Source organism: Tachypleus tridentatus, chromosome 11 (genome assembly GCF_004210375.1).
Source record: "Tachypleus tridentatus isolate NWPU-2018 chromosome 11, ASM421037v1, whole genome shotgun sequence".
Lineage (NCBI taxonomy): Eukaryota > Metazoa > Arthropoda > Merostomata > Xiphosura > Limulidae > Tachypleus > Tachypleus tridentatus.
In genome coordinates this window covers 101,223,426-101,237,678 of record NC_134835.1, presented here as the reverse complement: position 1 = coordinate 101,237,678, position 14,253 = coordinate 101,223,426, and the positions used below count along the sequence as shown (strand labels likewise).

At 34.6% G+C, this 14,253-nt stretch overlaps 1 long non-coding RNA gene across 1 annotated transcript in view; it reads right to left on the bottom strand.

The window, feature by feature from the left end:
• The window catches only part of LOC143231402 (uncharacterized), a 45,418-nt gene that overhangs the window by 16,210 nt on the left and 14,955 nt on the right, over positions 1-14,253 (bottom strand). Inside the window, exon 5 of the long non-coding RNA XR_013016898.1 lies at positions 13,419-13,511. This is a non-coding gene — a long non-coding RNA (uncharacterized LOC143231402). The remainder of the gene's footprint in view (positions 1-13,418; positions 13,512-14,253) is intronic.

The window sequence follows — 14,253 nt, the reverse complement described above, 5'->3', positions numbered from 1 at the left end:
TACTGAATTCAGATATTTAGTGTTTAGCCAACAGACTTACCACTGAAAATAAATGTCTTTATTTCATTGGGAACCACAACAATGTTTTATTAGTAGTCTCAACTTTATTTCCAGATTCTTGAACTTGGAGTTATATTTGTTCTGTTTCCTGGTTTTACATTTTAAGAGTAAGGTTTAGTTTTAGTAGATGAATAATATTTTTGAGAAACAACTTGTACAAATAATATTGTTTACCAATTTATTCTAGATTAAATAAAGCTATTATAGTAATAAAAAATTGTGTTGCACCCTAATGATGATTTGGTTGTGTATTTGAATGGATAATTATTAGAGTGGTTTACTTTATTATTTATCTCTAAGTGTTGAATAAACACAGTTTGAAACATTTTTGTTGCTTGTTTTATGTTAAATAGATTTTGTTCTTTATCTCTTATTCTTAGGGTGGTAAGCACATTTTAAAACAGGTTTTGTTGTTTATTTGCTAACTGAATGTGCATATAATTGGTGCATTGAATTGATCCTGTATTGAAGAAATTATATTAACTATAATTCTGAATTTGTTTTGTGCCTGTATCACCAAAGCAGTAAGTAGTAACCCTAATTACTGTGTAAATATGTTTGATGCTCTTGACTCGAATAACTTAGAAAGTGGTGAAAGTGAGTCAAGTTGTCTTCAAATGCATGATGATAAAGAGGCAATGGGACAAGAGGATTATAACTCACCATCTAATGATGACAATCAAAATGAACCTAGAAGGTGGAAACATTTGTCCTAAGTTCAGTGTAGAAGTATGGGAACACTGGAAAATATATGTCCCATCCATAGAGTTAAAATGTTATATCATATGCATTTTGACTCCTCTCCATAACACAGAATAAGTACTCAGACGTAGCTCTCACATTCAGCCATTTTAACTTTCAAGTACTGCAATATTTGGTTCAGATAGATCCATAGTTTGGAATGCTATTATTTTGATTGGTAATATATTACTTGTGATCGACAGTCATAAGTTTGAGGCAAGTCTTAAGTGTCTTTGGACAAATGGTGTGGTTGTCCTTTGGTGCATTGGTGAATGTTTGGAAAAGTTTGACAGTACTCGTAATCTTGCAGCATGTGTTTACCTCATCTTAATGTGTGACGTGTGAAATTGGTTCATAAACTAACAGCATATTAAGTGTTGTACAGCTCATACTCTAGGGCTATATTTAATATTTATATTTTAGTTCAAAAGACAATCTGCACTGGTTCTCACTGTCCTCTAGAAACACTGTGTTAGTATTTCAGTTTAGTTAATTTTCCTGTGTTTTTGTGGTTAAAGCATTTTTTGAGTCCAAAGTATTTACACTTTGTGACTAAAGTTTTTCTCATGTTTGAAGTACATGTGTGTTCCAGTGAAAGCATTACTGTAGTCTGATATATTTACATTTTATGACTAAGGTATTTTTAAGTTTGAAGTGTTTGCTTTTGTAAATAAGGTGGAATTAAAACTAAAGTGTGGGGTAAGGTTTAGCAGTTAAGGCAATTCTTATTTGTGGAAACTTACAATTTTCTAATTTATAACATACTTATAACATCATCAGAGTGTTTAATCTTAGAAGTATCATCAATATTTACATTTTTTTTCTCATTTAAAAATGCTGACTTATTATACAATTCAGTACATAATATCTGTGTATTGTTTGAGTAGAACTTTAGACAGGGTAGACATAGATGGTTTGGAAACGTTAATGGAGTAGAAATGCCTGTTGGTGGAAACAAAATGGATAAGATTTCTGTTTATATACTGAGGTCATAACACAGAAGCTGAAATATTGTTTCCTTTTCATGCAACAGAAAATTGAAGCCCATTAAAGGTCTCAAACCTACCATGTAGATCTTCATGGTCACTTACAGGTTTGAAACACATTTCAGAACTTACTACTTCATTAGTACAATGTGCTGAGTTAGTTATGTAAAAAATACTTCAGTGGGCATACATGCCGAGTTGGTTGTGTAAAAATTCTTTAGTGGATGAACATGATGATTGATTGGTTGAAAGTATTTTTTAATACTTTTATAATGCATTAATTTCACCCGAATACTTAGTTTTCTACATCTAGCAATACACTGTTTCTTTTTTTCTCGGAACTACATTCAAACATGTTATACCTGATGAAGGTGAGGCAAGCAAAGCTCCAGAAAAAGTAAAGAAGCTTCTCCTTTGTTCTAGTAAAGTGTACTATGATCTGGCTGAAGAAAGGGAGAAATTACTAGAGTAGAGCAAGTAAGTTGAGATAGTTTTATCTGTATGGACAGATGGAACTAAATTAGATTTGTTTTCCATCTGTGTTATCAGTGTACCCAATGATTATTATTATTTTGATTGTTTGTTTAGCACAACTCTTGACCTCCGATTCCTGCTTTTGCATGGTATGAAACATTAAAATGTACCTTGTTTCATTTAGAAAACTGTTGAAAATAAGTTTTCATCTATTTTATTACAGTAACAATTATTAAATTTACTTTTGAAAGTTGGTGCATAGTAAGTTTTAAGTTCTTAACAGACATATATAAATTCTGATTGTGATAACATGCATACACTTAAAGTAACAATTATTCTCATGCCTTTAGTACACAGCTTACATTTGGACATAAAAATTTTGCAAACAATTTTTTGTAGGAAAATAATTCATATCTGTGTTTATTTTAATAACTTTGTTTTTTTTTTCATGTGTTTAAAATGCTAAGATATGCATCAACATACCTATAGATGTAATAGTTTTGTTAAGTGTACACGTGTTTTCTGCTAATTCTCTTTTACATGTGTATATGCTCCCCCATGTCTAGTAAGTTTTATGGTCATTTTTATTCCAAATTCTTTAATTCAGTGGTTCCCAAACTTTGCCAACCTGCAGACCCTCTCAACCTTTTTACTGTACTGGCAGACCCCCCCACACATATAAAAAGACAGTTTTTTAGAAAGTAACTGGTGTATTATATACATGTTTTACTACCTTTACAGTTTGATTCTAGTTTAAAAAAAACAACAAAGAAAAAAGATATAAAGATGGAAGAATTCAAAAGTATTTCAAATATCAAAAAAGACTGATGTGAAATATGATACTGCTTTACTGAAACAATCTTACGAATTCTTGGGCCAATGTCTGGCAGTGTTGAACAGAGATCTGGTTCCATATTTATTGTACTTCTATACTTTGATTTTATATGTATCAGTTCAATTGGAAATCAACTGTCTTGTTTTTTGCAACTGGCAGGCAACATTGTGAGGTGCACAATGAATTTGCATAATTTATGTTAATTACAATTATTAATTTCTGAATTTGTATATATTATTATGTTATTTTTATAATATCTTAGCATTTTACTTTATTCATTGCTCTTTCAGTTAAAATGGTGAAATCATAAATTTGATGTATTACTGTGGATAGTACTCCTAATCGTACCTCAAAGTATTATCAGAGAGCACGATTTGGGAATCTATGCTTTAATACAAATGTATGAGCGTGTGTACGCATGCACACACACACACACCTGTTTATTGCCCCTTGTATTAATAACATAATATACAGTATGAAAACAAGTATAGAAAGGATAAAAAAGATGAACGGACAATACTTTGGGAATTCCACTTCTGTATTATGTGAAAATATGTGGTATCATGTTTGATTGTTTACCTTATCATTGGCTGTCATCCACCTAATCAGAAAGTGTACATCACTATAGAGATTATAAAAACCAAATATACTATGCTGATTAATAGTAGTAAAGATCCTGTTGTGGCTCACGATACCGAAATGTCACAGGACAAACATGTAGAAATAACATTTTTTTGATTGTCAGAGAGATTCCATGTGAAAACTTTTAGCAAGAATTCATCTTTTTGTAGGAGCTGTATGCAAGTCTAAAGAGGGCAAATGAAACTGACACTGTTTATATCAGAGGCGATTGAGGTATAAATCAGAAACTAAAAGTGAATTTAAGCAATCTGTGGTATTTTCTTTACAAGAGAAATCTTGACAATAACCTTGCAGTAAATATAGTTGAGTGTTACCTTGAAAATGGTAACATGCACATTAACATAAAGTGCTCTCACTGGACATTTAGCTGGCTCAAAACTATTGCTAAAAATAGGTTAGTGGCCAAAAGGTTTAGATGGGTATTGGACCACAAATGATGAAATGAACAAAGCTGGAAATTTATGCTGTTTCAACACCAATCTATATCCAAATAGTTTAGCAACAATCAATGAAAACTCCATTCAATGGTGGAGGAGAGAACAGTATAACAGTGAAAGCACAATATCTACAGTGAAGCATGATGGGAAACCACTAAGTTTTGAGCTACATTTGATCCAACGGTATTTTCAATCTATACAAAATTAGTCACTTCATGACTACCAAGAGTTAGTTACATGGAGATATCGAGTGTGGTGAACCAGTATGTTGACAGTAAAGAATCTGATATAACTCTCACATCCATGGCTTGGTCTCCACAGACGTTTAACATTATTCATATTGTATTGGTTTATGTGAAAACTGAAAACTTGAAGTAAAATAATTTGGCTGAAATGAGGGAGATAACACAGGATATTTGGAAAAATAATCTACATTTAGCAGCATGAAAACTACTGTAATTCTTCATTTACAGCAAACAGTTCGCAATAGGAAATACTAGTGTATGGTCCAAGTTGTTTTTTCTTTGCATCAGACTGAAGAAAAGTAGTTTTTTAAATACTTTAATAAACTGAACAAAAATTAGTCTTCAATTAACAAATTTAGTCATGATAATACAGTGGTAACTCATTTCTCGAACTTAATCCATTCCAGAAGGCTGTTCGAAAACCGAATCAATTTTCCCCATAAGAAATACTGTAAATTAAATTAATCCGTTAAAGACTTCCAAAAATTACGCATTATAAAGCATTTTAAGTAAAAATATTGCTTATTTATACCTGTATAATAATACTTACATGCATAAAGTCAACCACAAAAACTATAAACACAATAAAAAAAACAATAAATGAAAATTTAACTGCATTCTACCTGTGCTGAGGAGAGCTGATGGCGTAAGTGAAAGGTTGTGAGGAACGTGGAGAGTAGGAGGGTTATTATTGTTTGGAAGGGGAGTCAACTTCCATAAAAACGTCAGGTAACTCTCCTTCTGGGGTTCTTTCTCTTTTCTCTCTCTTTTCACTGCTACAAGATGCTTGAGACTCACTGGACCTATTTCTCACTAAAAACTTGTCTAATAAGATTTGTTTCTGCCTGCATTTTAAAATGTTTCATAAGTAAGACATGGCATTGTCATTGAAAAGGTTTATGCTGCAGTTTGCTACAGCTTAGTCAGGGTGAAATTTTTCCACAAAACTTTGTAACTCTCCCTATTTTCCACAATTTCCTTGATTAGTGAACTAGGAACATCCTCTCTTCCCTCCCCCTCATCTGAAGACACTTCCTCAGTTGCCTTCTTTTGCTGCTCCTTCTGAAGGTCTTGGAGTTCTTCCGTGGTGAGCTCAGTGTTGTGGTCTTCTACCAACTCCTCCACATCATTACCACTCACATTCAAGCCCATACACTTGCTTAGTGAGAAAATATCCTCGACAATAGGCTCAGCCTCAAAGCCTTCAAAATCTCTATCTGCTACTGAGTCTGGCTGCAATTTCTTCCAGGTTGAGTTCATGGTTCTCAAAGACACTTCCCTCCAGGCTTTGTCTATGATCCTCAAGCAACAGAGGATATTAAAGTGATTTTTCCAGAACTCTCTGAGGGTTAACTCTGTGTCAGAGGTCACTTCAAAGCATCTTTGAAACAGTGCTTTGGTGTAGAGTTTCTTAAAGTTCGATATGACCTGCTGGCCCATGGGCTGAATGAGAGGAGTCGTGTTAGGGAACAAGAGCTTTCACCGTAATGAAACTGTACTTCTCCACCAACCCGTACTCCAAGCCTCGTGAGTGAGCAGGTGCATTGTCCATCAGAAGAAGGACCTTGAGTGCCAACTGTTTTTCCGTAAGGTAATTCTTTAAACTTGGGGGAAACACTTCATAGACCCACTCCATAACAAAATGCCTGGTTACCCATGCTTTACTATTAGCCCTCCACATGACATTTAGTTTTCTTTTCAGAACATTATTTTTCTTAAAAACAATTGGGTTTTCAGAATGGTACACAAGCAAAGGCTTAAGTTTTAAGACCCCACTTGCATTATTACATAACAATAGAGTTAGCCTGTCTTTCATTGGCTTGTGTCCTAGCAATGACTTCTCCTCCTTGGTGATGTAGGTCGTCTTTGGCATTTTTTTACAAAAGAGGCCTGTCTCATCACCGTTGAACACTTGTTCAGGAATAAAACCCTCAGCTTCTACATAGTCCTTACATTCCCTAACAAATGTATCAGCAGCATCTTTGTTAGAACTGGCATCCTCCCCATATCTCACAAAGCTATGTATGTCACTTCTCTTCCTAAATTTCTCAAACCACCCCCTATTAGCCTTAAAGACATCACTTGGATCAGCACTCGTTCCAGGGGTGTTTTTCAGGAGGTCAGCATGCAACTGCTTTGCTTTCTCACAAATGATGGTCTCAAAAATGCTATCACCAGCTAACAGTTTTTCGTTTACCTAAATCAACAACAGTTTTTATACCTCTTCCATTGTTTGTGATCTTTGTTTCGTAAGCACTGTCACTCCTTTTGCAACATCAGTTCCTTTGATGACTTCTATATTTTTCAGTATGGTGCAGACTGCAGACTTTGCCATACCAAACTGTGTAGCAAGGTCAGACAAGCGAACACCACTCTCATACTTCGCTATGAGATCTTTTTTCACCTCTATTGTGGCTCTAACAACTTTTCTTTTTGGTTTGCTGCTTTCGTGATCCTTCTTTGACTCCATCATGACTTATTTAATCAGAATATTCAGAAAAAACAAAAAAAAGGAAAACGAAAACGTTCACAGCAGATTTTAGTGAAGGTGTGGACTGAGCGACAGATGTGGGTAAAATGTTTTGGGCAAACTTGGCATGGGCCGAAAATAGTTGAAGGGTCGTTCAGCTCATCAGTTGGGTTATTTCAGGGGTTCGGGCCACAACAGCTTGGTTCAGGAACCGAGTTTATGTTTGACAACCGAGGCATTTTTTTCTCAACAATATGTTCGAAAACCGAATTGTTCAGGAAGGGAGTCATTCAAGAACCGAGATACCACTGTATTTGACTTTATTTTATATGTCGTTATTCCATATTTTAAGTAAGTTATGGATTCCACGTGAACAAAATTCCTTTAATTTGGATTCAAAAAACAATCTTAAGTCAGTTTTGAGTTCCTCGTTTTTACAAACCTTTTTTCATCTTAGTAATGCTGTGAGGATCTTAAAATATGATAATCAGATGGAGCAGTATCTAGTGAATAGGATCGATGAGGCACAACTTCCCATTTTAAGGCCTGAAGCTTTTCTTGGGCCATTTATGAAGTGTGTAGGATTCAAAACACAATCTTAAGTCGTGCAAAACCATTAGCCTTTTATATTGACTAATGCAGTTATTTTCCTTATCAGTGCTTGGTTTTAGCACTCCAACTGATGACAATATCTTTCAGCTGTGATTTGGATCCAAAATTTTGTGATAAACTGCACTTCCCAGATCCCACCAAACACAAGGCAAAACCTTTTTTTTTTGGATATAAGCCATTCTTCGATGTTGGTACTGGTGTGTAACAGAGATTCAACAATTGTCTCTTACGTTGAGTATGCTCATAACAAATAAAACACTTCTCGTTGCCAGTAAAATTCTTTCCAGAATTGGTTCATGAGCATTTCTTGTTGTCAAAGATTAACAAATAGTGACTCTCAAAATGTTAATTATCCGAAACTTAATGCCCAAGTTTTAAAACTTTTCCAATCTCGTAGATGTAGGTAATGATTGTTACATGGAGCTGTTGAGCCATTTCTCACATAGACAACTTTGGATTGCTTCAAATATTAAAATATTGACATTGAGAAAAGGCATAAATTTGCAAGTTCTTTTCCTCAAAACGAATGACAACTCTTTGCATAAAAACGTTATTTACTTTCCTACCTAATATTCTCTGTGATAATTCTTTGTATCATTAAAACTGTTGCTGTCTGGTAGTCATCACTATGGTCACAATTTTCGTGTGTGCAGTATCCCTAATATATTTCTTTAAGTATTTGTTATACACGCACACACGTATATAAATGATTTGAAAAATTGATATTTCACATTCTGTGTTTTATTCCATACAACAACTTTATTTCTTTATTTTAATTTTTACTGCACTTCTTATTCTCACCCCTCAGTGTGGACTCCTGTACGTGGTGAGGGGACCTCCCAGGAAAGGTTCTGTTCTATCAGATTACCTTCTCTGGGATCTAAACATCCACCCACGTGTTTACTGTGTGTAGTGACCCGTGAAGGGGAGGAGAGGATCCTGGTGGTTGAGGGATCGAACCATAACACATCACTTTGGCCTTGAATTCCTGTAGACAGGCAGCCTTGGGGTGGCCCCCCTTGGATCAATCAGCTGGTCCACTTGGGCTATGGTCAACCAGGTACCAGAGTATAAGTTCTCAACAGGTGTTGTGGACATTGTGTCTGATGCAGGTGTTTGGGTGTAGTGCTCACGAAACCGTGGCATTGCTGCAGTGTCCTTGCTTGACATTGTAGTGCATCTCCTCATAGGGCTCTATGGTGGGTGGGGTCAGAGGGCACCAAAATTTTCTTTTTTCTTATGGATCCCCCAAACAAAATTTTAAATAAAATAGTGAAAAAACAGTCAATAGGTAAACAATCATGTCTTGAAGATTCTGATGAGCAATCTTCAACATCTGTACCACCAGTTGTACCTCATTTTCTTATCCTACATTCTCTTTCAGAGAAACCTTGAGAGCAAATGTCCTCCTTTTTTATTCAGAAGGGACTAAAGGGACTTGCTAGCTCTCCAAAGTCAGAAAAGAAGCTTCGATCTGAAGACATATTAGTGGAAACATCCAACAGTTATTGTTGAGAGGGATTTGAAGAACATCCCCAAGTCAGAGATTCTCGCTGAGTTCTCCACTTGAGTTTCTGCAGTGAGGCGTATCTCCACTCACAAAGATGGAGTTACATTACCAAACAATATCCTCGTTCTGACATTTACATCACCACGTGCACCTGCCACCATCAAGGCAGGTTATCTAAATTGCAGGGAACGGCCGTACATTCCAAACCCTCTCCGATGTTTCCAGTGTCAAAGGTTCAGTCATTCAAAGACGTCACGTCATAGTTGCCTGACATATGCTACTCGACACACCTTTCAAGGCTGTTGCCATCCGTGTTTCCTTGGGTCGTACTATCACTGTTTGTTATCTCTACCTGTCGCCTGGGTCCCTTGAATCAAACTACCTCCTCTCGCCCACCCAGTGTGGGTTCCGATGACAGAGCTCCACCATGGACCACCTGATTCAACTTGAAACGTTAATCAGAGAAGCTTTACTCAAATGACATCTTGTATCAATACTCTTTGACATTGAGAAGGCTTATGATACAACATGGAGGTAAGACATTTTGTGAGACCTCCATATATATGGGTGATGTGGTCATTTGCCGATTTTTATTAAAACTTTTTTAATGGACAGGAGATTCCAAGTTCCTGTGGGTTCGAAACTTTCCTGTTCTTTTCTACAGGAACTTGGAGTCCCTCAGGGCTGTGCTTTGAGTGTCACACTTTTCAGTATAAAGATTAATGCCATCACTGAACAACTCCCTCTTACTGTTGCAAACAGGCTCTATGTCGACGACTTTCATATCATTCATCGAACATGAGGTATACTGAGCGGGAGCTAGACTGTTATAAAAACAAAGTAATTTTTCATATTTTACTTGGGTGCTTCACACGCTTCTTTGTTTGTATATACCCTCGCTCTAGAGTATGTAGGTCAATTTTTGGTCTGCATTTTAAGTTTATCCTACTGCTGGTTATGCAGATTACTACTGCCAACTATACAGTTAAAATATTTAATGAAGATCACAACACTTTTTTAAATTCTATGTAAAATATAAAAGTCAGATTACATTTGTGCAATTGCCTACTTTTAAGTAGAGGAAATTGATAAAGACAATGAATATATGATATGAAAGACCAGAAAAATATGTCTGGTAATTGATAACCTGAAACATATTTCAAGGGACATAATACTTTAGGTATAAACATTTCAAATGTAAAATATTTTTTTAAAACAAATATCAGTATCATGAGAAAGAGTAAGAAAAAGAAAAAATCATTTAATAAAATCAAAGCATTTGTCTTAGAAATCTTATATACAACAACATGCACACTATATTTCATCAGGAACACTATTTAACATAAGTATAGATGGTATGAAATTTCTGCTTTTTAGAAACTTAAATAAGGTTCATGCTGAAGGAACTTCAAACAAACCTTCTAATTCACAGATGTTCCACAACCAATAGCAATTCACATTGTCTTGAAATAAAAGTTTCCACTTTTATACTTGTATACTTACAGTGAATATAATTATCTTGATACTGTAAGTCCTAAAACCAAATCAAATTCCTAAAACAAGAATTGTTGAACCCTTTACAAGTGAAAGGTATTTATCTGTAATTTAGTAATCACATTCAAAATTTATTTTCCTTAAACTTTTGTCCAGAGTAAAACTTAGTTTGCCCAAACTACAATGACAAGTAACATTATAATATTTTTAACTCATTCTGGGATAGTTCAATAGTCAAGAGACAGGGTTAAAATCTCCCTTACGTAAAAATGTTTTTCATGTAGCTACTTACCTCTGCACCACTAAGAGCTATTCACTTACATACGACTACCACATACCATCAACCTTGAACAAGCTCCCACATGCATTATAACAGCTTGTGACAATCACGCTGCTGTAGCCCTCTTCCAATGGGAAGGTCACACAATCTCTATACAAGCACAAGCTTGTTTTTGACAAGGCAAAGAAAATTCACTAAAAGTCAGGAAGATCAGGAAAGAATTGTCTGTTTTATTTGTTTTGTTTTTATAAGAGTTCAGAATTGGCTATGTCAATTATATTCCCAGAAAACTTTCATTTCAACACTGGCCACTTAGAAGGGGGAGATGGGTTTAATATTTTCCATTCTCCGATGTTCAATACAGATTTTTGTTAAGTAATACCTGTGAGATAAAGACAGCAACTTGGTGGTTTCCCATGGCACCAGGAATGAGAAGTGTAAGATGTTGTTCTTCATGTAACATTGTATCAGATGATTATCACCTTCTTCCATTCATTTTATTTTTTCTTATCAATGAGGAATTTTCAATGTGTTGAAATGTGTACATTAATCAAGGTACCATAATACGTACATAAATCACATGAAAATGACTGGAAAATACAACAAACAAAAGCCATCACACTAGATCTTCTGGGTATACTGGAGAATAAAAATTGGTAGGAGGCAAAAAAAAAGAAAACTGTTACGCTATAAATAAGTTACGCTAGATAAATGTGTTACTTTTAGTTCACATACGAGTCTGTGAGATCGCCAAAGACAAACAACGAAAAGAGGAAAGAGGCTGTGCTATGTTAAAACTGGCAGGAGATGCAAAAATGTCTATGGTCAGACTCACCCAAAGAAGAATATGCAAGATGGATCAGTTGGTGATCCTAAACAGTTAAAGCAGAAAAGGATATATAAATCTAGAGACCACTCTAATGAAAAAAGTGATTCAGAGATGATAAAGAAATGACAGGATAAGAAACCCCCAACTTTATGAGGACAACAAAAAAACTAGAATAAAAATCCACAGTAGAGTGGGAGACATATTCTATAATTCCTCCTGTTAATAATGAAGATACAGATGATCAGTGAGAAGTGGATAGAAAATAGAACAACAAGGAAGGTAAAGTATGAAAAAAGAAGATTGAAATTATGAGATAGGACATACAAAGCCCCAGGTTGTTAGAGAAGAAAGAAAACTGGGAGACGAAGTGAGAGAGGTAGGCACTGATAGGACCAAAGCCTGGGACTGGTTCTGAAGAAGAATAACCTCTGAAGCCTAAACCCTGGATTCCAAAGGGTTGGAAGCAATCCCAAAGGACAGAACTATAAAAATAAATGGACAAGACAAAGCACCTAGATATAAGATGGAGGGATATGAACACCAAACTAAGGAAATACCAAAAACAAATAAATCAGAACAAAGAGAGAAGGGGAAAAGTAAAACTAAAGTAACAAACTGATTTTAAACCATCTGTATACTAGGGAATGGAAGTATGGTCCAAATATGTTTGGCAATAAAAATAGTACAACCAATTGGAAGTATCAACCTTCCTCAGATGACTCAGAGAAAGGCAACAGGCAGAGGTGGTAATAAAACATAGTGTGGTGGGCTGATTGGTGGAGACGGCAACGTCAATCTATGACATACTGAACTCAGTCAGCTACACCTAAATATGAAGACCAAAAGGAAGAATGGCAGACTGTATATTCCCAAAACGTAGAGCCAGTGGAACCCAGTGTACAGACTCTGAACTGGAGAAGTGTGGAAAGACCCTGTTCAGGGCTGAAGTATCAGATGGTGAATAGCGTACAGCATCTTCAAGGCCAAGGTCCTGGGAGACACTTAGATAAGAGACAAATAGTCCACTTTTGAACAAAAAATCAATCTCCCTCACAACAGGTGCAAAATGTTCAGTGCCATTGTACACTTCGTATTTCAGTCGGTTGGATAAGTTTTACTACTGTGTATATTTCACAGTTATATCATTAGATAGGGTCAGAAAGACATTGTAAAGTAAAAGCAGCCAAATAGGAAATGTTTAGAAAACTGAGGCTGTGCTAAAATAAAAATTGTAATGTAATTGCATTTCAGAATCTGCAGTTATTTTGTACTTTCAACATTTTTTTCACTATTTTCATCACTGTTGGTGTTATGGTAGAGAAGTTACGAGAGCAAGTTTAAAGTTCTATGAAGAATAAAAAATATGATATTCATTTCCAAGGCATAATAAGTTATGTAAATTAAACATAAAAACCATTAGGTGAACACAAGTAATTTTATTCTTAGTATAAAAAGTCACACTTTACACAGAATTACTTGACAGAGAATTCATAAATTAATGGATAAATGTTTTATGAAAGCAATTTACTTAAAATATAATTTCAGTTTACAAAAGGATTGTAACACTTAGATAAACATTGCCAAAACTCATGATGATACACTGTATATTTAGAATATTTCAGTAGTTTATGTAGTTTCATGTTTACATGGAGATTACAGAACTGGTCAGAATGACCAAGCACACATACAGGTTTAATAGAGTATAATTTAATTGATAATGGAATATGTATGTGGATCACAATCAGTAGCCTAAATGTTTTAGTTCGAAGTACATTTTTTTTTAAATTCTTTACATACACTTACCATTTTGGAAAGTTTTTGTAAGCCTAATTTTCTTTTTACTTTTGATCAAACACCACCAGTGATTTCATTAGGAAAACTGCTCTTGATTGGATGCTGTAAAAAATTACTTTTTCTAAATTTACTTGCTATAGTTAATTTTAAACATGAGTGAGGAATAAAATCAGGGAGAATGTTTATAATACATAATATGTAGTTTGTTTTTCAATGTCCCAAAACTAGTCTTTTTGTTAAAATACAGTTTACTACTAATTATTTGGTATTGGATACTTTTGTATTAAGGTGGTTAATTACCTCAGACACATTTCAGTTACATTCTTAACCATAATGTTGGCAAGTTTTTCTACATTTTTATATCAAATCTTATATCTTTATTGAAGAAATTATAATAAAATAAATAAATATTATAATCTTAAAATCCTTTTCTATGTGTAAAGATTAAGTACAGAAAATCTTAGTGGTTTACATAAAAAAAACATTATTAAAGAAAACGTTATTAATTTAAATTCTGTTAAACATTTATGAAACAAAAAGTAACTTCTGAATTACAAGGTGTCAAGTGCCTCAAGGATCAAACTACTTCATGAGAAAGATAATCAATATATCTTGCTCTGATCCACCAAATACTTATGAAGTAGTATACAACTTTGGTCTTCTTACACAAGAAGGAATAGTGATGTATAAAGGACTGTTCAGAGTGATGCAACTTAAACTGATTATCAAGTAAAAAAGAGGATGTTATCTTTCTATTTAAGTCACAAATTGGTCCTCAATAGTGTTCACTTGAAATATTGTGTGAGCTTTGTCTGAGTAATGACACTGATTTGTTGTAAATTGT